The following is a 23,545-nucleotide window of genomic DNA, read 5'->3' as shown; positions in this document are numbered from 1 at the left end:
AGGGGCCTTTGGATGTTTTCTAGTATAATGTTCTCATTGTATAGATGAGGGAATTGAGGGGATTAAGACAGCAAGTAGTTAATTGTGGGAATTGAGTGAACCACATTGACTTCTTGTGACTCAATTCTGGAGCTAGCTCAGTGCCAAATTACATCTTGGGGGGAGGGAGGAACTTTATTCAATAGTGGAAATTGGAAGAAAACCTCATTATATTATTTCAACCTAGCCCTGGATAGCTGGGCCACCTCTTCCTGCTGCTTAGAGGTTCTTAACAAAGGACTTAGGTTAAACTCAATCAGATCCAAAGATTGATGCAAAGAGTTTTCTCACAACTGTACATCTCAGGCAACCCATGTATCTTATCTGAAAACTACCCCTTTACTGATCAATCAGTCTTCCTTTTCTGTTTCTTTATTTACAGACATTTGGTGAGGGGTGGGGGATAGGATAGCTCTTTTTCTGAATTCAGGGTTTACACCTGTTCACTCCCCTCTTCCCATTTTGGAAAGTCCCTACTCTTTCATCCAATTAGAAATCAAACTACCTAATGTTGTATTGTTTCTTTTTTCATTAATTGGAATTATTTGATTAATTGATTTTAATGTATAAAGATCTATCTCCCCCAGTATTTGGGTTCCACACCTAAGCTGAGGTCAAGGCTGCTTTGTTAGGCAATTGGCATTCATTACTTAGTAAATCAATATGCTCTGAGGATTGAACCTTTGTTTTCTCAGTCTTTTTATCTTTCACCTGTCACACAGGAGAGAACTGAGGATCAGATTCCTTCAATAACTGTTCTAGGGTCACAAACATATAAGTAAGAGATCTAGGATATAAATACAATTCCTCAGACTTCATATCTGGCTGAGATGTACTTTCCTCACAATCAAGCTCTCATTTGATCATTGACCAAGGTCTACCATACATTGTATTTTTAATATTCTCTTCAAATCCTTAATTTATTTTTTATCTTCCTGTCAGATTTGCAAAGTTCTGAAAGAGGCCCATTAAAGTCAACTACAATTATTACATAATTACATTTTTAATTCTATTAACTTTTTATTTAAAGCATTTATATACACTCATATGTGTGTGTATATATATATATATACACACACATACATACACATGTGTGTGTCAAATATGATATTGATAGTTTCATTAATTTTAGATTGTAAATATTTTTAGTATTGCCTTGTCTGGGATGATAGCCCCTCTCGTACAAAAACAAAAAAAAAACATTTTTCAATGCTTTCTTAAAAACTTAACATTGGCATTCAGTAAGATCAACTAAACTTATTTAGTAACTATTTACATTTAATAAATTATACTTCATATGATATCAAAAATAGTTTTTCATTCAACCCTCTAAGTTCTCATTAGGACTTTTTGTTTGTTCTCATTCACTTTTTCTCTTATTTGGTCAAGGTTAGTGTGCACTGCAGCACAGCTAGGTGGTATAGAGGATACAGCTCTGGGCCTGGAATCAGGAAGACTTGAGTTCAAATCTGGCCTTAGACACTTACTGGTTCAATGATCCTGGGCAAGTCACCTAATATGTTCGTTTCAGTTTCCTCATCTGTAAAACAAGATGGAGAAAAAAAAAAGAATTTTTGCCAGGAAAACCCCAAAAGAAGTTAGAGTTTGAAATGACTGAACAACAACACCTAAGTGTGTACTACATTTTTTTATTCTGATTTTTTTTTGTTTTGCAGTATTGCCTAAAGTCGAAGGTCTTTCAAATTACCTCATAGTCTTCATTCTTAATGGTTTTAATTGTATCCTAATCTGTTTTCTATATACAGAAAATGACTAGATTATTTTTTGGGGAAGGGTGTAGTTTTTTTTTATTTAGTCTGCCATACTCTATCTTATAGGAAAATTCTTTTACAATCATACTCATACTTGTTTGTTTTTCCCTTCAAATCTTTTTATTGGTAGCTATTTTTGTAGTTTAAAGTTTTAGTTTTGAATTTTTTTAACATTTGTATTTGAAGTTTTGAGTTCCAAATTCTATCTCTCCATTCCTCCCTACCCTCCTGCCTCGCAGAGATGGTAAACAATCAGATATAGGTTATACGTGTGAAATTATTTAAAACACTTCCATGTTAGTCAAGAATAAGAAGACTTGAATAAAAGAAAAAAATGAAAGGGAAAAATAGTATGCTTCTGTCTGTAGTCAATCAGTATCAGTTCTTTCTCTGGAGTTGGATAGTATGCTTCATCTTTGTTCCTTTAGGATTGTCTTGGATCATTGTGTTGCTGAGAATAGCTAAGTCATTCACAATTCTTCATTAAATGATATTGCTGTAATTGCGTACAACTTTATCCTGGTTCTGTTCACTTTCTTATGCATCAATTCATGTAAATCTTTCCAGGTTTTTTCTGAAATCCTCATCATTTCTACAGCATAATAATATTCCATTACAATCATATAAAACAGCTTGTTTAACCATTCCCAATTGATGGGCATCCCTTGGATTTCTGATTCGTAGCTGCCACAAGAAGAGCCATTATAAATATTTTTGTACCAATAGGTCCTTTTCCCTTTTTTTAGAAGTCTTTGGGATATAGAACTAGCAGTGGTATTTCTGGATCAAAGGGCATGCACAGTTTTACAGCCCTTTGGGCATAGTTCCAAATTGCTGTCCAGAATGGTTGGATCAGTTCACAACTCCACCTACAATGCATTAGTGTCCCAGTTTTCCTACATCCACTCCAACATTTTCCTTTTTTGTCATATTAGCCAAACTGATGGGTGTGAGATGGTGCCTCAGAATTGTTTTAATTTGCAATTCTCTGAACAACATTCATTTAGAGCATTTTTTCCAACATGGCTACAGATAGCTTTGATTTGTCTGAAAACTGCCTGTTCATATTCTTTGACCATTTATCAATTCAGGACTGACTTTCATCTTTATAAATTTGATGCATTTCTCTATCTGAGAAATGAGGCCTTTATCAGAGGTAATCATTATAATTTTTTTTCTCCTTGTAATTTTGATTTTCTGCTTCCTCATAATTTTGGTTGCATTGGTTTTATGTGTGCAAAAACTTTTTAATTTTATATAATCAAATTATCTATTTTACTATAATGCTCTCTACATCTTCTTTTGTCCTAAATTCTTCCCTTAACCATAAATCTGACAGGTAAACTATTCTATACTCTCTCTTAATTTGCTTATGGTATCACCATTTATGTGTAAATCATGTACCCATGTGGACTTTATCTTATTATGCAGTGTGAGTTGTTGGTTGGTCTTTGCCTATTTTATGACATAATGTTTTACAGTTTTCCCAGCAGTTTTTGTCAAATAACGAGTTTTTCTTCTAAAAGCTTGGATTTTGGGGTTTATCATATGATAGATCATTATGGTCACTTACTATAATGTAATGTATATCTAATCTATTCCACTGACCCAGCACTCTATTTCTTAGCCAGTACAAGATTGTTTTGATAATTATTGCCTTCTAATAAAGTTTGAGATCTTGTATGGTTAGATGACCTTTCATATTGTTTGTCTTTTTGTTCATTCCTTTGATATATATATACATGAGATTTTGTTCTTCCAATGAATTTTGTTATTTTTTTCTAGCTCTATAAATAACTTTTTGATAGTTTGATTGGCACTGAATAAATGGATTAATTTAGATAGAATTATCATTTTTATTATATAGACTCAGCCTACCCGTGGGCAATTGTTATATTTCCAATTGTTTATATCTGACTTTATTTGGGTGAAAAATGCTTTATAGTTGTGTTCATAAAGTTTCTGGGTTTCTCTTGGCAGGTAGACTCCAAAGTATTTTATATTGTCTATGGTTTTTTTTTTTTTTAATGGAATTTCTCTCTTGCTGCTGGACTTTGTTGGTTATATATATGTATATGTATGTATAGAAATGCTGATGATTTATGTGGGTTTATTTTATATCCTGCAACTTTGCTAAAGTTGTTAATAATTTCAAATAGTTTTTAGTTGATTCTCTAGGATTTTCTAAGTATAATATCATATCATCTGCTAAGATGATAATTTTGTTTCCTCATTGCCTATTCTAATTCCTTCAATTTATTTTTCTCATCTTATTGCTAATACTAATACCTCTAGTACAATATTAAATAATACAGATGATAATGGGCATCCTTGTTTCACCTCCCCCCCCCCCCGCCCTGATGGTATGGGTAAGGCTTCTAGCTTATCCCCATTATAGATAGTGCTTATTGAGAATAAATATTATTTATCATTTTAAGGTAAGCTCCATTTCTTCCTATGCTTTCCCGTGTTTTATATAGGAGTGGCTACTGTATTTTGTCAAAGGCTTTTTGGCATCTATTAAGATAATCATGATATTTCCATTTGTTTTATTATTGATATGATTAATTTTGATAATAATTTTCTTAATACTGAACTAGCCCTGCATTCCTGGTATAAGTCCCACCTGATCATAGTGCATGATCCTTGTGATATATCATTGTAATCTCTTTGCTAGTATTTTATTTAAAAGTTTCTTTCATCAATATTCATTAGGGAAATTGTCCTATAATTTTCTTCTCTTTTGGCTTTCCTGGTTTGGGTATCAGCTCCTTCACATAAATTTCTTTCACTTGTATGTCATGGCATACCCTCCCTGATACCATGGTCCTCTTCAAGAATGCGAGATAAACAACAACAACATCAGCACCATATTTGTGTCATAAAAGGAATTTGGTAGGACTCCTCTTATTTTTCCAAATAGCTTTTTTAATATTTAGATTAATTTTTCTGTGAATATTTCATAGAATTTGTGAATGTATCTGGTCCTGGGGATTTTTTTCAAAGGAAGTTCATTGATGGCTTGTTCAATTTCTTTTCCTAAGGCTGAATTATTTAAGAATTTTATTTCTTCTGTTAATCTGGGCAATTTATATCTTCTGCCTTATCCATTTCATTTAGATGGTCAAATTTATTGGCATATAATGGGCCAAAATATCTCCTAGTGAGGCAGAGCCAAGATGGTAGAGGGAAGCCAGGAAGCTGCCCAGCTCTTCCCAGTTTCCTTTGGAAACAACATCAAATCACACCTCTAAATGAATTTTGGAGAGTACAGGACCCACAAAAAGATGGAGCGGAACAATGTCCCAGCTTGAGATAACTTAGAAGGACATCAGGAAAGGTATGTCTTGCTTGGGTAAAAGGGAAGGGCAGCCCAGCACAGATGGTGTCTGGGCAAGGGAGCTGTAGGCTCTTAGCCACAGCACAGATGAGCAAGTAGAGTCCCTTCAGTCCTGGCTCAGCAGGCCAGTAATGAGGCCTTTCAGCCTCAAGACAGAAGGCAAACTGGAAGCTCCAGAACTCCTAGCACAAATAGGCTAGGCTACCCCTCACACAGTGGGCAAACTGCAAGCATGGAAATTCAGTGACCCAGGCCCCTGGCCCTCAGCATAAGAAGCTTGAAATAGTCCCCTCTGTGAGCAGAGCTCAACTTTAAAAGTCACAAAATAGGGTGAAAAAGGAGCAAGAAACTGAAGGGAGTCCTGACCATAGAAAGCTACTATGGTAACAGGGAAGATTAAAGCACAAACTCAGAAGAGGATGGTGATGTCAAAATACCTATGTGTGAAGCCTCAAAGGGGAATATGATTGCTCTTAAGCCCAAAATGTCCTCTTGGAAGAGCTCAAAAAAATCAAATAAGAGAGGTAGAAGAAAAATTAGGGGAAAATGAGAGTTATGAAGAATTATGAAAAAAGAATCAACAGCTTGGAAAAGGAATCTTAAAAATTGACTGAAGAAAAAAAACTCCTTAAAAAATAGAATAGGTCAAATGGGAAAAAGAAAATCCACTGAAAAAATGACTCCTTTAAAAGTAGGATTGGCTCTGTTTGCCACATCACCCCCATGTTCCCCTCCATTATAATAGCTTTTTCATACCTCTTTCATATGGGATGATTTACACTATTCATCCTCCCCCCTCATCCCTTCCTTCTTCCAGTGCACTTTTCTTTCTTATCCCTTTATTTTCATCTTTTTCTTATTTTTTGGAGGTATCATCCCATCAGTCACCTTATTTCCACACCTGCTGTCTATATATACTCCTTCTTATTGCTCTTACTGTAATAGAGTTCTTAAGAGTTACAAATATTATTGCCATATAGAATTATACACAGTTTAACTGTATTACATTTCTAATATTTTCTCTTTCTTATTTCCTTTTTTACCTTTTTATGTTTCACTTGAGTCTTGTATTTGGAGGTCAAATTTTTTATTCAGCTCTGGTCTTTTAATTAGAAATGTTTGAAAGTCCTTTATTTTGTTAAATGTCTATTTTTTTCCTCCTGAAAGATAATATTCAGTTTTGCTGGGTAGGTGATTCCTGGTTGTAATCCTAACTTCTTTGCCTTCTGGTATACCATATTCCAAGCCCTCTAGTTCTTTAACGTGGAAGATGCCTGTAATACTGATTATAGCTCCATAATACATAAATTGTGTCCTTTTGGCTGCTCACAATACTTTCTCTGAGCTCTGGAATTTGGCTATGATGTTCTTGGGAGTTTTCATTTTGTGATCACTTTCAGGTAATGATTGGTGGATTCTTTCAATATCTATTTTGTCCTTTGCTTCTAATATATCAGGGAAGTTTCCTTTGATAATTTCTTGAAAGATGTTGCCCAGGCTTTTTTTTTAATCATTAATTTCAGGTAGTTTAATAATTCTTATATTTTCTCTCCTGGATCTATTTCCTGGGTAAGGTTTTTTTTTCCCCCAATGAGAAATTTCATATTCAATTGTTTTTTTTTTTTTACTTTTTTTTAAAATTTTGTTTTATTGTAGCTTGATGCCTCATGGAGTCATTAATTTCCACTTCTTCAATTCTCATGTTTAAGGAATCTTTTTCTTCAGTGAGCTTTTGTACTTCCTTTTTCCATTTGGCCAATTCTATTTTTTAAGGATTTATTTTCCTTGGTGAACTTTTGTATATCTTTTTCCATACTGTTGACTCTTTTGTCATGCTTCTCTTGCACTACTCATTTCTTTTCCTAATTTTTTTTCTACCACTCTAATTTACTTTTTAAAAATCCTTTTTTGGCTCTTCTAGGAATTGTTATTGGGCCTGAGACCAAATTATAGTTTTCTTTGAGGCTTCACATGTAGCCATTTTGTCAGTATTGTCCTTTTCTAAGTTTATGCCTTGATCCTCCCTGTCACTGTATTAACTTCCTATTATCAAGCTCTTTTTTTGCTCATTTTCTGCCTTCTTTGTGAGTTGGTGTTTTTGTGAAAGTTGGGTGCTGGTCCTGTACTGTCCCAAGCTTTTTGTGCTGGAGCTCTGGGTCTCACTGCTGGCTTTCAGTGGGCTTCAGAGCTCAGCTGTTTGCTTTTTTCTGGAGGCTGAGCTTCCCTTTTGGTTTGTACTGGGAGATGGGGCCTCTCCTTTGACCTCCCCTGGGTGTGAGGTTTAGCTGCTGACCTGCTCCATGGGTGGGGCTTTCCTGCTGGGTTGCTTTGGTAACAGAGTGTTTTTGGTGCCTGGCCCTGGAGGAGAAATCATGTTGCTGGTCTGCCCCAGGGGTGAGGCCCTGCTGCTGGGTTAGTGTGGAAACAGGATCTCTCTATTGATTTGCTACAGGGGCAGTGTTGCTGTCAGCCTGGGGGGTAGGGCTTCACTACCCACCAGCAATGGGGTCAAGACCTTGCTGGTGGCTTGTGCTGGGGATGGGGTCCCTGGGGTGGGACCTTACTGTGCTGTACAGACTGCTCACTTGCCTAGAGGTCTGCTGGTTTGCAGGAGGGTGGAGCCTCTCTAGTAGATTGCTCCAGGATTGCAGCCTTGCTTCAGCCCCCTGCTGTAAGGCTGGCTGTTGCTGCTGTTTTTGGATCTTGTACCCTTCCCACCACAATGAGATAGACCTTTCCTGCAAGCCTGTTCTGCTTCTCTGCTCCTAGATCAATTCTGAGGCATTTTTCTAGTTGTTTGGAGGGGAATTTGGGAGAACTTCAGTGGATTGTTTCCTTACTCTGCCATCTTGCACTGGAAGTCCCTTCATCAAATATTGTTAAATTTTCCTATTGGTTTTTCCTTTTCTTTTAGCCAGAAAGTAAATATAAAGAAAAATAAAAAAACAGAGAAATCAGTATTAGACATTTTTTACTTTTTATTGTTTGGAATAATAACATTCTAGTCTTCTCCCTTCACAGTTCTCTCCTGCTCTAGATCCAAATCAGTGATTCTTCCTCCAACTTTTTTTTTTATCAGCCCCTATAGTAGTAGTTTATTTTACTTCAGTTGATTTCCTCCCCAACCCTACACACTACCCCAGCCCCTTTCCCTTCTATTATAGCCAACTTAACTTATTAAAAAAAATTTCTATCACTTTATTTATCTGTCCATCACAGATAAAGGTTTGATTTTTGAGATAATTATTTCTATTCACATCTTGATTTAAATGACACTCACCTGTATAAACCAGTTTCAACCATTACCTCACCTCCTTATTTCCTATTCTATGGTGCTTCTTTTTGCAAATCAAAATTTGTTTTAGTTTTCTCAATGACCCTTTGACAAAGGTATCACATATACTTTAGGATATTTTATTGTGCTTTAATCCTACTATTCCCTGTTTTCCTTCAGTTTTTTAAAAAAATAATTTAATACTAATCCTGGGTTATTATGACTATTCTATTTTCTATTCCATCACTTGGAATACTAGCTGACACGTAGTAGATGCTTAATGAATTCTTGTTCAGTGTTGACTTTTTGAAGGTTCTAGGTGTAGTTATTATGTCATTGACATTTGTGGATATCTTATGGCATTTACTTAATCTATAATATTTCTCTATTGCATTAGAAGTCTTTCTTTACTCATTCATTTCCTCAGTATCTTAGTAGTTTCATTATGATTTTTTTTGTGGAGATTCCTTTCCTCTTATAAAGTTCTCTATGATTTATAAAGTATTACATATATATTCACACACATATATGAATATATATATATATACATATATATATATATATACTGACAGTTCATATAATGTTACAGAACTGGGAACAAAACATGGAATGCATAGGGCACGGAACAGTTGGATTTTGAGTCGATTACAAGTGTAACAGTAAGCAAGCATGAGTTCACACTCTTTTGCATATATTGTCTCTCATTGGGGGCACTTTGTAGTGGGGAAATATAATAACAGTTAAGATTAATATGACACTCTGTGCCAGGCACTGCCCTAGGTGCTTTACAGTTATCATGTCATTTGATCCTCATATCTCCCCTGGAAAGTAGGAAGTATTATGATCTCCATTTTCCAGATGAAGAAACTGAGGCAAACAGAGCTTACATAACTTGTTCAGAGTCACACAGCTAATAAGTTTCTAAAATCAGTTTTGAATCTTTTAATTTTGTTTGATTAATTCTTGATGTCTCATAGTCATTAGCTTCCACTTACCCACTTCTAACTTTTAACAAATTGTTTTCTTCAGTTAGCTTTTTTACCTCCTTTCCTTTTGTCCAATTAGACTTTTTAGGAGTTCTTCTCCCCAATGAATTTCTGAATCTCCCTTTCCATTTGTCCAATTCTACTTTTTAAGGAGTTATTCTCCTCAATGAATTTCTGCACCTTCCTCTCTATTTGTCCAATTCTACTTTTTAAGGAGTTCTTTTCTTCCATGGATCTTTGTAGTTCCTTTTCCATTAGACCAATCGTATTTTTTAAGGACTTGTTTTCTTCAGTCAATTTTTGTCTTTCCTTTTCCAAGCTCTTGACTCTCACTTGCATACCTCTCATTCCTTTTTCCAATTTTTCTTCTGCTTCTCTTATTTGACTTTTAAAATCTTCTTGAGCTCTTCCAAGAAGGCTTTTTGGGCTTGGGACCAATTTATATTTCCCTTTGAGGTTTCAGATGTCATTATATTGACTATGTTGTCTTCTTCTGGGTTTATGTTTTAATCTTGCCTATCACCATAATAATTCTCTGTGCTAAGTGTTCTTTTCTGCTTTTTGTTCATGATGTTTGCCTATTTCCTGGCTTTTAAAGTTGAGCTCTCCTTCTAGAGCACAGGGGGCAAAATCCCAAGCTTCTTGTACTGGGGTCCAGGGGCCTAGTCCCTGGCTTTGTGTGCTGGGGCCTCAGGTGCTACAGGTGGGGGCTCTAGGGGTCTGGCTGCTTACCTGGTGCTGAGCTGGAGTTGGTGGTGGTGGCTGGTGTGTTCTGAGGCCAGGTAGGGTTTTTGTGTGTTTCCCTGGGACTGCAATGAAACATGGGGAGGTTGGGCTGCTGGAGGACACCTGCTCACCTGTTGCTGTGCTGAAGCACGTGGAGGTCTGGCTGCTGGAGGACACCTACCTACCCAGGATTGTACTGAAACACTTGGAGGTCTGCTGCTGGAGGATGCCTGCCAGTCCAGGGCTGCATGGCAGAGGTGGTGGTTCTTTGAGCTGGAGTTTGCTGGTAGCCCCGGCTATGCTAAGGCATGCGGGGGGCCCTGGTGTTGGCATTTGCCTGCTCCACCACTCTGGGACACAAGATCTCCTGCTGGTTTGCTGAGGTGGAGCTCATCGCCAGCTTGCTGGGACACTTCCTGTCCTAGAATGTGCTTCCCTTTTACCTTAGTGAAATGAACATTTCTTGCTGATTCTCCAAGTTTCCTGGGCTAATGACTGTTCTACCCTGTCTTTCTGGAGGCTTTGCCATTCTAGGATTTTTTCTGGGGTGTTATTTTCTGGTTTTTTTAAGAGGTTAAAAAGAGAGAGTGATTGCTACCTGCTGCTTACTCTGCCATCTTGGCTCCCAGAAGTCCGAGGCCAGATTTGAACTTGGGTCTTCTTGACTCCAGGACTTTATCCATTGTTCTACCTGGCTGATAGAATAAATGCTGCATTTAGAAATACTGTAAATAATCTACCAACCATTCATAAATAAAAGAAAGCAAAATCAAAAACTCCAAACATAAATTCCCTTGTTGGGCTATTTAAAAAATGAATCCATTGAGTAAAATAAAGCTAGATTTCCTTTGCACCTCAAAATATATAAATAAATATTTTTGAATCACAGCACGTCATAGTGTTATCCACATTGAATTACATGTTAGGAGAACTGTTTTGTAATTCTGACTCAGTCACTAATAACTGTGTACTTTGGAAAAATCACTTTGCTTCTTGGGTCCTCAGTTTAGTCACATCCAAAATAACAGCTGAACTTGGTCCTTCCAGCCACCAATTCATACAATTCTATTATTTACAATCCAATTAAAAATTAAGATTTAGTTTTTTCCAAATAATATTCCTCATAATATAGTTTGGATTTTACCTAATCATGATGCTATAGTGAAATATATCTTATTTATGTTTCCAAAGGCCTTTTGCCAATGCCATAAGAATAAGCAGAAGCAAATTATGAGAGTTCTTTGGATATTATATCATAACATTTTATAGTTTTGTCATCATTCAAGTGAGTTTCCATGTATGAAATGTTGAGCATTCTCTCAACATTATGCTGAAACTACATTTCATCCTATGTTGACAGATGCTGAAAATGTTCTTAATACAAACCACTGTGTTACCATAGAAGTAAATGAAGTCAAAACATGCCCATGTAAGATCCTTTACTATAATAATTCGAGATTCAAGGACTTCCTTTTGTGCCAGTTGTTTGTTATTTGAGTGCTAACTCTGAGCACTCTGCTAAATGATTGTAGCAATCAATGTTAGTAGAGTGACTGTTACTAACGCCTAAGTGGGGAGAAGGATGGAATAGTCAACACACATGTTGACTGATGACCATTTTCTCCCATTCATACCAAAATAAGCTCATCTATCTTTCTATCTGTATTGCCAGATATATATATTAGTACAGGGCTGTCCACAATGCAGCCTGAGGGTTGCATGTGACCCGCAGTGTGATTTATGTGGCCTGCCTACAAGGATAGAAATTTACATAAATGCTTTAGTAAATGAATCCAAGCTACCCCAGAGCTCTCACTAAAATGGCAAATCAAAATATATTGTCTATCGTTTCAACAAAAACCTAAGGTTGGTCAGCCCTGTATTAGTATACAGGTAGACATAGATGTATATCTATCTAGCCATATATATATATATATTAGTACATAATGTAACAACAATGTTTCTAGCAGCTGCTATGGAGGTGAAAGACCAACAACAAGAGCACACAGGAGGTCTGCTAGCACAGATTCTTTGATATGCTTTTCTAAGGAAAGCAATTTTAAGGGGTTAATAGTCTTACTTTAACTAAACAGACATATATCATTCACTTAGTTGGGGGGGAAAGCCAGCACCCTGAACTTCAGAAAGAATACAAACAGAAATTACAACAGAAATTATGTAAATAGAGCAAATAACACAAACCAGTAAATCCATAGCAATACATACATAGTTAGCAGAGAGAGAAGCAACAATATCTGAGTTTTTCAAAGCCGGAGGGCTCCTTAACAATGGCTACCTAGAGTCTTGTCTGGTCAAATCACATGACACTCTTTCAGTGAGTGAGAGCCCCAAACAAAATGCTAACCTCAGATTACATATACCCTTTTTCAGGGTCCGAGGGCTTCACACCTCTCCTGACCTAATGAGCAAAAGGTAAGACTCACTCAAAGGCACTTAATTGCCTTAGTGCTGAGGAGCACCCCAAAGGAAAAAACAAAAAGAAGTCCCACTTTGCTTGCCCTTGCACATAGGTAGACATAGATGTATATCTATCTGGATGTATATTTATATGTAAGCATGTATGTATATGGAATTGTGTCAATATATCTACATGTATTCATCTCCTCCTCTCTCTCCATCCCCCATCTCTGTCTGTCTCTGTGTCTCTGTCTCCCTTCTTCTCTTTCTGCCATTAGAATGATATGACTAGATTTCCTTCAAGGTCAATTGGGCATTTTGCCATTACTTGATTGCTTTCATAACAGTGATCCCCATGGCAGTGTTACATAGAATCAATTATTCTTCAATGCCCATCAGATTATTTTAGAATGCAAACTTTGCCCAGGGAGGGAAAGAATGAGATCCTTGGTTCTTTAGAACCCCTTGTAAATTTGATCACCAAGGTAACTCTTCTGTTTTCCTTCAACCAGAGTAGAATGAAAGCCAAGACTCCTACAAAAATTAGCCTCTTCCCAAGATGCTGCAGCTGATCTAGGCTTGGTAGGAACAAATTATTTTTTTATTGATGAGAATTGTCATGTCATTTTAAAGAAAAATGTTAAAACCCTATTGTTATCAATTTATTTCCCTCATCAATAACTTGGATTAAGACACGAATGCTATGCTTAGCAAATGTACAGATGACACAAAGATGGGACGGATATGAATATATCAGATGACAGTATCAGGATTCAACAAGACCATGTCAGACTGGAATATTGCACTGAATGTAAAGGATGAAACAACATATTACGTAGTTATTTTAGTGTTGTAGTCTGCTCTGTCCAATCCCAAAAGAATGTAAACTCCTTGATGCCAGGGACTGTTTTTCATATTGTCCTTGTATCATCAGTGTGTAGCAAAATGTACACAGTAAGTATTTAATAAGAGTTTGTTGGATTGGCTTGAAAATCCATGTTTCATGTCTTTACCAATAATTCTTTCAAACAAAAAGCATGTATTTATATTTAGAGACACTGAGAGATGAGAAATGGTGAGCAATAACCTTCCCTTAACATAACAATAGGTATTATTTATATAGTGCTTTAAAGTTTGCAAAGTACCATACAAATATCTCATTTTATCCCACAATAACCCTAGGAAGTAGCTACTATTAACCCCATTCTATAGAAGAGTAAACAAGCAAAGAGGCAGCTACATGGCCAAACAAATACAACACTAGGCTTGGAGTTAGGCTTAGAGTTCAAATTTGTCCTCAGATACTTACTAGCTATGTGACCCTGGGCAAATCATTTAACCCTGTTTGTCTCAGTTCCACATCTATAAAATGAGCTGGAAAAGGAAATGGCATGCCACTCCAGTATCTTTGCCAAGAAAACACCCAAAAGGGGTCACAAAGACTTGGACATGACTGAAAACGACTAACCAACAAACAAAAACAACTGAGGCAAACAGTGTTTAGGTTATTTGCTCAGGAGCACAAAGAAAGTATATGATGTAGAATTTGAACTCAGGCCTTCCAAATTCCAGGCTCAGGATTCTAACCACTGCATCACCTAACTGCCAACTAATACCTAGTGTCCCAACTCTCTTCCTCAAAACATCAGTAACATAAAGTAGCTCTTACATAGTAGATCATCTTATATACCAAATATTGCTCCTTTTTAAATGAGATAGTTATAGAAAGAATCTAAATATTCATCAGCCAGTTAGGCAGCTGATTTGCTCAGTGGATAGAGTACTAGAGTCAGGATGATTTTTTTAAATTTTATTTTAGACTCAAGGGCCAGAACACAAATAAGGAATAGAGAAAAGAAACAAAACATATCATAAACTAAAAATTGAAACTTAAGTACAAAGTAAGAAAAAAAAAAGCATGATGTGTGCATAGCAGAATGTAAGAGAGGATTCAAAATACATAACAATGAATTTTCATTTCAAGAAAGCCTGTATGATAAATAATACACATTGTATTGAGAATTTTCTAGCTTTTCTTTGCTTCCTTGTGAGTTTTCTTTTGTTCTCTGCTGTGTACTTTATTTTTACTTTTTTCCCCTCCCTCTACCCCGCAAAGGCTACAATAAAGTTTAGATATGTCCCTCTGTAGCTATAGGTATATACACACACATATACATATATACATGCATATATAGACATATACTTTCCCAAACATACTCTACTCCTGTTCTTTGTTTTTTATGTTTGTGCATATCTCTTGTTTCCTATCCCTCCTGACTCCTCTACTTTACTTCCACCCACTATCTTGCCCTCCTATTACTTGCCTACCACCCCCTCCAAGAATCTCTCCACTATCCTCCCATGCCCATATATCTAAACATCCTTCTATATTCCCGTTTTGCCTATTTGTTCATTCTTCCCTCTAAAAATCCCTCCGTTGTCCTCGCCTCCCTCCCTATGCTCATACTATTTTATTTCTTTTAATTTTAGAAGACTTTTATATTCTTCTAACTATATATGTATTGTTCCCTCTTAAACCCATTCCTGATGAAAGTAGGCTACCAGAACTACCAGCCCTCCTCCCCCATCTAATTCCTCTATATCTATTCTTCCTTTTGCACCTCATTTGTATAAAATTATTGATTTTTTTTAGCTGTTTCTCAATGGTTTTAGTTTTTAAATTCATATCATAGTCAGGTTTATCCCTCTCTTTCCTATGAGCTCACCAATTATTAATAAGAATCTTAGACATGCATTTTACATTTTTACATATATAAAAGGTAAACAGTTTCTCCTTATGAATCCCTTATAATCAGTCTTTGGTATGTACCTTATATTTCTCTTGGTTCTGGTATGTTGAATCTTCTATTAATTTCAGGATTTTTTTTTACAAAGTCTTGAAAGTCTGAGAGTTTATCAAATGTCCACTTTTTTTTTCATTCAGGATAAAACTTAACTTTGCAGGGTATCATATTTTTTCTGGAAGCCCCAGTTCTTTTGCTCTTCTATATGTTGTGTTCCAAGACCTGTGGTCCTTTAATGTCTCTGTTGCTAGCTTTTCTGTAATTCTAATTGTGGCACCCTCATATTTAAATTGTTTTAATCTTCATGCTGTTGATATTTTCGCCCTGAGCTGGGAGTTATGGAATTTAACTATCATATTCCTGTGAGTTTTCCTCATAGGATCTCTTAAGTGGTGATCGATGGATTTTTTTTTTTTCTATTTCTACTTCTTTGCCTTGTTCTAATGCTTCAGGACAATTATCTGTAATTATTTCCTGTATTATTGTATCAAGATTCTTTCTTTGATCATAACTTTCAGTTAGTCCAATTACTTTTATATTTTCTCTTCTTGATCTATTCTCCAAATCTGTTGTTTTTCTTATAAGATGTTTTACTTTTTCTTCTATTTTTTCATTATTCATATTTTGTTTAATTATTTCTTGATCTCTTATAATTTCACTGGCTTCACTTTACCCTATTCTAATTTTCAAGGTGTCATTTTCCTCCTTAAGATTCTGGATCTCCTTTTCTAATTGGTTGACTTTCCTTTCATAACCTTCTTGTTTTTCTTGCATTATTCTTATTTTTTTTTTTTTTTTTAGTTTTTCCTCCATCTCTGTCATTTGATTTTTAAAGTCTTTTTAAAGATCTTCTATAAATTCTTTTTGGGCCGGTGACCATTTGATGGTACTCTTTGGGGGTTTCTTTCCTTCAATATCCTCCTCTGAACATAAACCTTGGTGATCTCTATTCCTGTAATAGCTTTCTATGGTTGGATTCTTTCTCCTTTGCCTGTGCATTTTTTGTGGTAATAGCTTGATTTTTGTAATCACCTCTAGCCTTGAGTTATGGGAAATGGTGCCTCTTGCCCCAGATCTTCAGTTTTCCCCTCTAGCCCGGAACCAAAACCAAACCTCCAACCTCCTGTAAGTGCCCACAGCCAGGGGCTTTCTGCCCTACTTCTTTTGCACTCACCTGGTATGTACTGGTTCGCTTTCTACCCCACTGTTCTTCCCAGCACAGCTGTATCCAGCATTCCTCATCAGCAGAGATTCCCTCAATCTTCCTGGGCTCTAACGCCCAACTCCCCTCACTATTCTGGGATCAAAAGTTCCTGTGGCTGAGGCCGAGGCAGCCTCTCAAACCAACTAACCTCAGGACTTGCAGCTTGTTGTTTAAGCAACTTGCCACTTGTTAAAATGGAACCAAGCCTGGAGGTGTTTACTCCACCCAGGGACCAAACTTTGTCCTGGGATTTTTCTTCCTATCTCCTCAAATTGTCCCAGGAAGACCCCCATTGTGCCCCTATTCTTCTTTGTCTCCACCCACACTTTGTTCATTCTTAAGGTGCTATATTAACTCTTTTGTGGGGGAAAATCTTGAGAGCTTGGAATTTTCTGACCTACTCCACCATCTTCCTAGAATCCTCTTGCTCTTGTGCCCTAGGTAAGTCACAACCTCTATTCATCTCTGGAGATAATGATAGTGAAGAGGTTAAAGGTTGAGAGGTGCTTGACACCCCAAAATATTGACGCACTGGGTCCTGCCGAAAGAATTCGACTCAAGCCTGCTCAGCCAAGGGAAAAGAGAAAGTTTATTAGGGATTCACCATAATGGGCTGTCTTAAGAAATCCCCCCCCTTTGTGACGCCTGTTTCCACAAGTGGGCCAGATTCAACCTACTGAATTAGATTGAATCTGAGCACCTTCATGGAGGCAAGATGGAGATTATATACACAAAGATTGTAGGAGGGATTGAGGGGTGGTCTGGGGTGACTAGAGGAGGGGTTTAGGGAGGGTCTTGAGGGAAGTCTAAGGAGGATAAGGTGGGGTCAGAGTCCAGGAACCTAGAGAATGGAATTAAGGATGGGAAGTAACAGAAGGCATGGATAGGGATATATCAAGGGTGGGGAAGTAGCTGGATAATAAAGGGCGAGGCTAGGTAGAGATCTGGGACCAATGATAATGTGAGGCCTGTGGCCCCAGGGGAAAGCCAGATCCAGTTGGAAGATTCAAGGACAGTTCAAGGAGGCTCCCAGAGACCGTATTCCAGATTCAAGGGGGTTCCCAGAGACTGTGCCCTCATCATTAGCCCTGACCTCACAAGGTTATTGTGAGGATGAAATGAAATAACATTTGTAAAACACTTCTTGTAGTGCCTGGTGTGTCATCAGTCCTTGTTCCCTTCCTCTTTCTTTCCTGTATTTGTGTAGGTTTGATACTAAGTCAGATATATTCAATTATAAAAGCATTGCTAACTTTGAAGGAAGGAAATTGGAACAAAAAGGTATAATATTGATCCACAGTTGTGATGTTATACAGGCAGGACCCAGAGAGTGATATATCAGAAGACAGAGATGTGTAAGAAGTCAATAACTCAGCATCAAGAGTTTTTCCTATATTTCCAGGAGAGAGAAAGAGAGGTTTTCTATGTTTTTGCTAATTACTTTTTAATAGGGAATATTGCTGATGACTATGCTCTTTTTTACTGGTGCTTCTCTTGGGATCCTTATTGTTGCCAACACTATCCTCAGGATAACTGAATCCCAGGAGGAATGTTCCCATCATCTTTTTTAAAGGAATTTGTTAGATTTAACATTTTCCAGACGTACTGGAAACTTTACTTATGCGCCAAAATCAGGAGTGAAACTGACTAGAAGCAGAAAGTCCCTGTCCTAGGGAAGGAAATGCAAAAAGTAAACAAATGGTATAAATAGCTAGGGAATTTAGGCCTGTGGTTAACAAAGAGGTCTGAATGTCCAATTGAATGTTTTATATTTGATTTACAATCTCAGTTTACTCACTAACTAGATGGCCTAGGAGAAATAGTTTAAGCTCTGCTAAGTTCCTCTTTATTAAAACTGCGCATATCTCCAAAACTAATGATTTTCCCCCTAATGTTTTTTTTTAAAGCACTATAGCCTAAATGATAGAATGGGTTAATTTGGCATCAGGAGACTTGGCTTCATATCAGAAACTTCTTGGCTATGCAATTATCAGTAGAAACCCTCCTAGAAACTGAATTTCCAAATCTGGAAAATGGAGTCAATAATTTGTGCACTATCTATCTCACAGGGTTTTTGCGAAGAAAGCAGTTTGTAAATCTGAAAGCATAATATTAAGTTATCTGAAGTCAAGTTAAATCAACAAGCATGTGTAAAGTACCTACTATATGTTGGGCACTGTGGTAAGCAAACAGAAAGACAGTCCTTGACCTCAAACAGCTTACATTCTGATGAAGGAAGATCAACAAGCAAAAAGTTTGCTGAAAAAGGGTAGAGAGGCAGATGATGGTAAAGTCTGGAAAATGAAAGGTGGCTGGTCTGGGTCCTTCCTCAAAATGAAAGTTTTAGGAGGATCTCATCAATGGTAAAAAGGGAGCCAGAGGAGGAGAGGGAGAAGACAATTGAGACATGGTGGCAAATTCTTTCCAGAGTTTATTATTTATTCATATGAAAATTTATTTATATGAGAATTTATGTGAGAATCATTGCTTTCCAATTCCCCTATGGCTGTCCTTGTTTGGGTATTTTATTGCAATCTTAAGTATAATTTTAGGAAAGTTAAAACAGAGATGAAAAATAACATACCTTTTATCATACTAGCCATCAATTATCATACCCCACTTTATGATTTTTCATGGCTATAATTATCCCATACAAAATCTTTCAAAGTGATGTCAGAAATATTTTTCATTTTCTGAAACCTTGAGAGTAATTTTTTTTAAAAATCCAATTTCACTAGTTCTTCTCATCGATAAAACTCTTCTCTGCCATCCTATGATTTCTGGGTCTAGGTTCACTAGAGTAACTATTATTTGATAAATCCCATTGCCTCAAGTATTAAATAATATATTAGGATGCATATAATGAAGGCAATTATTATTTTAATGAATGATATCATTAAATATTTTACATTAATCCTATTATTTTCCATGGTAGTAGTTCTGAACCACCTGTCCTTTAAAATTGCCAATGATAATTAGAATATGAGATTCTTGAAGGTAGGGACCCAGTTTTTCCTTCATATCCCTAGTGCTTAGCACTAGAATAGTGGCCTATTCTTCTAATGGCATAGAAGAAGTGCATAATAAATGCTTGTTGACTGCGTGATAAACATTGGTCATAATCACATAAGGTGGCAAAAATATTTTAAAATATTTTGGGGACAAGGTATCAGAATTATACTAAAAATCAAGAGAATTTAGGTTCATTTTTCTTTGGATATCGTTCCTTGATATATATATATATATATATATATATATATATATATATATATATATATATATATATATATATATATATATAATAGTCCATTTCTACAAGGTAGGAAAGAAAGTAAAATTCTGTATTTTGAATCCCCATTTTTATTCAGTTAACCCTTTTAAGGTTAGATGTGTTCTACTACATGAAAACACAATCATGAAATATCATAAAATCATTCGCAATACTGCAAATGTTTTTAAACTTAAAGCAAAATAGTTAAGTATGATGATATAATATTAAAAATACAAGAAAATGCTAACTATGTATTTGAAAAACTCAAATAATGATAATTGTCACATGAGATAATGGTATAGAAATATGTGAGAGAAAGTGAGAAGGGCATTAAATTGCCTGCCTTATTCTGTGCATCATTATTTTGCTGTTTTGAGCTCTGGATCCTACAGAGTAAGAAACATTTTCTCTCTGGGCATATAGTTGTTGTTTTTTTTTTTTTCCCAAGAGACAAAATTCTATTCCAATGAAGCCAATGAAACAAAATGGTGTGCAAAAACACCTTTGAAGGTTGATACGTTACCAAATCCTATCATTTCTTCAATCACAGTATCCTGAATTTATTTCTTCCTTTCCGTCCAATTGCTAATATCCTACCTAGACTACATCCTGATCTTACATTTTGGTAACTGAAATTACTTGCTTAACTATACTGACTTTAGTTTCTCTTTCCCTCCATGACAGCAGTCCCTCGCTCATGAATCTACTCCCTAATATCAACCACATCAGGTCCACCTTTTTTCATCTGACTTTTGAGATAGTCTCTCATATGACTCACCATATCTATACACTCTCCCCCCAAATGCACTATATTCCCTGGTCAGGACAGGCTGCTCACACATACCAGGCAAGGTTTTACTTAGGCTACTAATCAAAAGAGAATAACACCATCATACAGGAGGACTGCTAGCACAGGTTCTTTGATCTGCTTTCCTAAAGGAAAGCAACTTTAAAGGGGTCAACCATCTTACTTTAATCAAACATACATACATTGTATATATATATACACATACATACACATAAATACATAAATTAATATACACATATACATACACATATATATATATGTATGTGTGTAAATAATTCACCTAGTTCAGGGGAAAAATCAGTACCCTGAATGTCAGAGAAAATACAAACAGAAATTATATAAACAGAGCAGATACAAACATGAAAGACCAACAGACAGGGCTTCCAACTGTCTGACCAAAAGCAATACATACATAGTTACCAGAGAGAAAGAAGCACCAACATCTAGGTTTTTCAAAGCCAGTGCTCCTTAATAGCTAGCCAGAGTCTAATCTGGATAAATCACACAAACACTCTTCCAATGACTGAGCCCCAAAGCAAAATGCTAACCTTAGAGTATATACATATACCCTTCTTCAGGGCCAGGGGGCATCACAGCCCTCTTGACTCAGGATCATGTGACTCAGGCTTCCATGTGACCCAGGTTCTAAGCAGGTCACATAAGCCTATTAAGGGGTGGGGAAGATCTTCAAATTGTATTAACATTACACTTTCCCTCTTCACTTTGGTTAAGAGTCAGCTCTTTCCTCCATGCATGAAATGTTCATCTTCCTTATTTTTGCCTTCTGAATTTCACGGATTCCTTTAAGACTCAATTCAAATCCTACTTTCTTCAGGAGTTCTTTCCCAGTCCTTGCTATTGCCAGCCTCTTCCCTCTATGATTACCTCTTCTTTTACCTATGTCTATCTTACATGCATATAGTTGTTTGCAACTTGTTTCCACCCTTAGAATGTGAGCATCTTGAGGGCAGGAATGATTTTTTTTGTCTTCTTTTGTATTCCCAGTATTTAATATAGTGCCTGACCTACAGTAAGCACATTAAGCACTCATTGACTGACTGCCTCCCCCATTGAACCTTTTACAACTAGTCTATTTTAGCCTATTTTAGATTTAGACACAGAGTTAATGTTAAAAAGAACCTTGGTGATACTAAGTTCAAATCCCTTATTTTACAAATAAGTCAAATGATGCCCAAGGGGAGACAGCATTATAACACAGATCTCTAAATTCATGATTCATCCCTTTTCTGAACTCCTGTTTCTTTTAACTCCTTAGGCATCACTCAGTTATTCTTTGTTTTGTTTGGTTAATTTTGCCTTTACATTTATACTGTAAATTTCTTAAAGGCAGGGGCCATGTATTTTATATACACCCATGCTTTCTCTGTAGCACCTAGAAGGGCTCCACAGTTCTAGGCACAAAAAAAGTGTTCAGTAAGTAACTATTGTTTTACAAATGAGGAAACTGAGGCTTAAAGATGTTACTAAAAGATTTGCCCAGGCACTTGACAGTTGTTCATTAATTCTTATGAGAACTGAGGAGATTTTTTGACTGGTAACTTTTTTCCCCCAAGGGAGCACTACTTATATTTGACAATGAGAATTTAATTAAGGGAGCTCAGTATGCTATTTGTGTACTGTTAGCTACTACTTCCATTACCTCCACTTAGGTAGTACAGCCAATGGGTTTTGTTGAATGCTTAGATCAATGGCCTGGCAGGTGTGGCTGCTTAAATGTTGCAGTCCCACAGAGTCAACAAGAAGTTGTAGAATCATAGTGTTTTAGAGCTTGGAGGAAATGGAATGGCTTCTGCTAAAATTTCTGGCCCTGGAGTCCTGGGCAAGCTGCTTCTGAAAGGGACATGGAACAAAACAACACAAAACAAAAGAAAGAACACAAAGTTAAAGGAATGGGGTGCTGAGGCTACTGAGATGCTATAGCTTCTGCTCAACTTCCCCCCTCTGCATTACCCCAGGCCAATTCTGTCTCTCTCTCTCAGCCTTATTCCTAGAAATCCCCCTCCACTTATATAAGGAAACAGAGAAGAAATATGATGGGAAATCATAGTCATATACCTTTAACTTAAATATAAAAGAATATCTGTCTTTGGATCTGAATGTTTTAGGGGAATCCAGCTTTATAATGAATGACCCAGGGAGAATCTTGTTTATGTCAGTGGTTTAATATTCAATATTTAGCTAAAGCTTAAAGCATGTTAAATGGATTCTCTTGGAAGATTAATAGGTAGGCATAACAAAAATCATACAGGACAAGAAGGTGGGGATGATGGACAATCCCACAGATAGTATGGTAAGTACTTGATTTAGAATATTTGACTTGGAGTCAGAAAGACCCCTGGGCAACTCTTTAATAATACCAGGACCCCCAATATGCCTCAGCATAGCCAGGGGAATGGGCAGACTCCAACTCTAAGAATTGCCACATGCTTCAGGGTAGCCCAACAAGCAACCTCTGGTATCCAGACCTCCACATGCTTCAGCATATCCCTGGGCAAATAGGACACCTCCAGCAGCCAGACAGCCATGTGCTTCCATATAGACCCAGGGAAACAAAGAAACATCACACTAGCCTCAGTATGAACCAGACACCAGCATTGGCACCAGATAAGCTGCCAGGCCCCTACAGCACCACCAACTACCCCCTACACCAACCCTTCAGTGTAGCACCAGATGCAAGGGTCACCTATGGGCTTTGGGGTAACATCAGTGCAGCACCAGGTAAACATCCAGGGCTTGCAGCCCCTGGCACAAGAAGCCTGAGACAGTGCCCCTTCCACCCCAGGAGCAGAGCTAAAATTTAAAAGAAAGGAAAAGTGCAAAAAATGATGATGAAACAACAACAACAAAAGAATCTGATGATAGAAAGTTATTATGGTGACAGA

This window comes from Trichosurus vulpecula, chromosome 7 (genome assembly GCF_011100635.1).
Source record: "Trichosurus vulpecula isolate mTriVul1 chromosome 7, mTriVul1.pri, whole genome shotgun sequence".
Taxonomy (NCBI): domain Eukaryota; kingdom Metazoa; phylum Chordata; class Mammalia; order Diprotodontia; family Phalangeridae; genus Trichosurus; species Trichosurus vulpecula.
Note: the sequence above shows the minus strand (reverse complement) of the source record.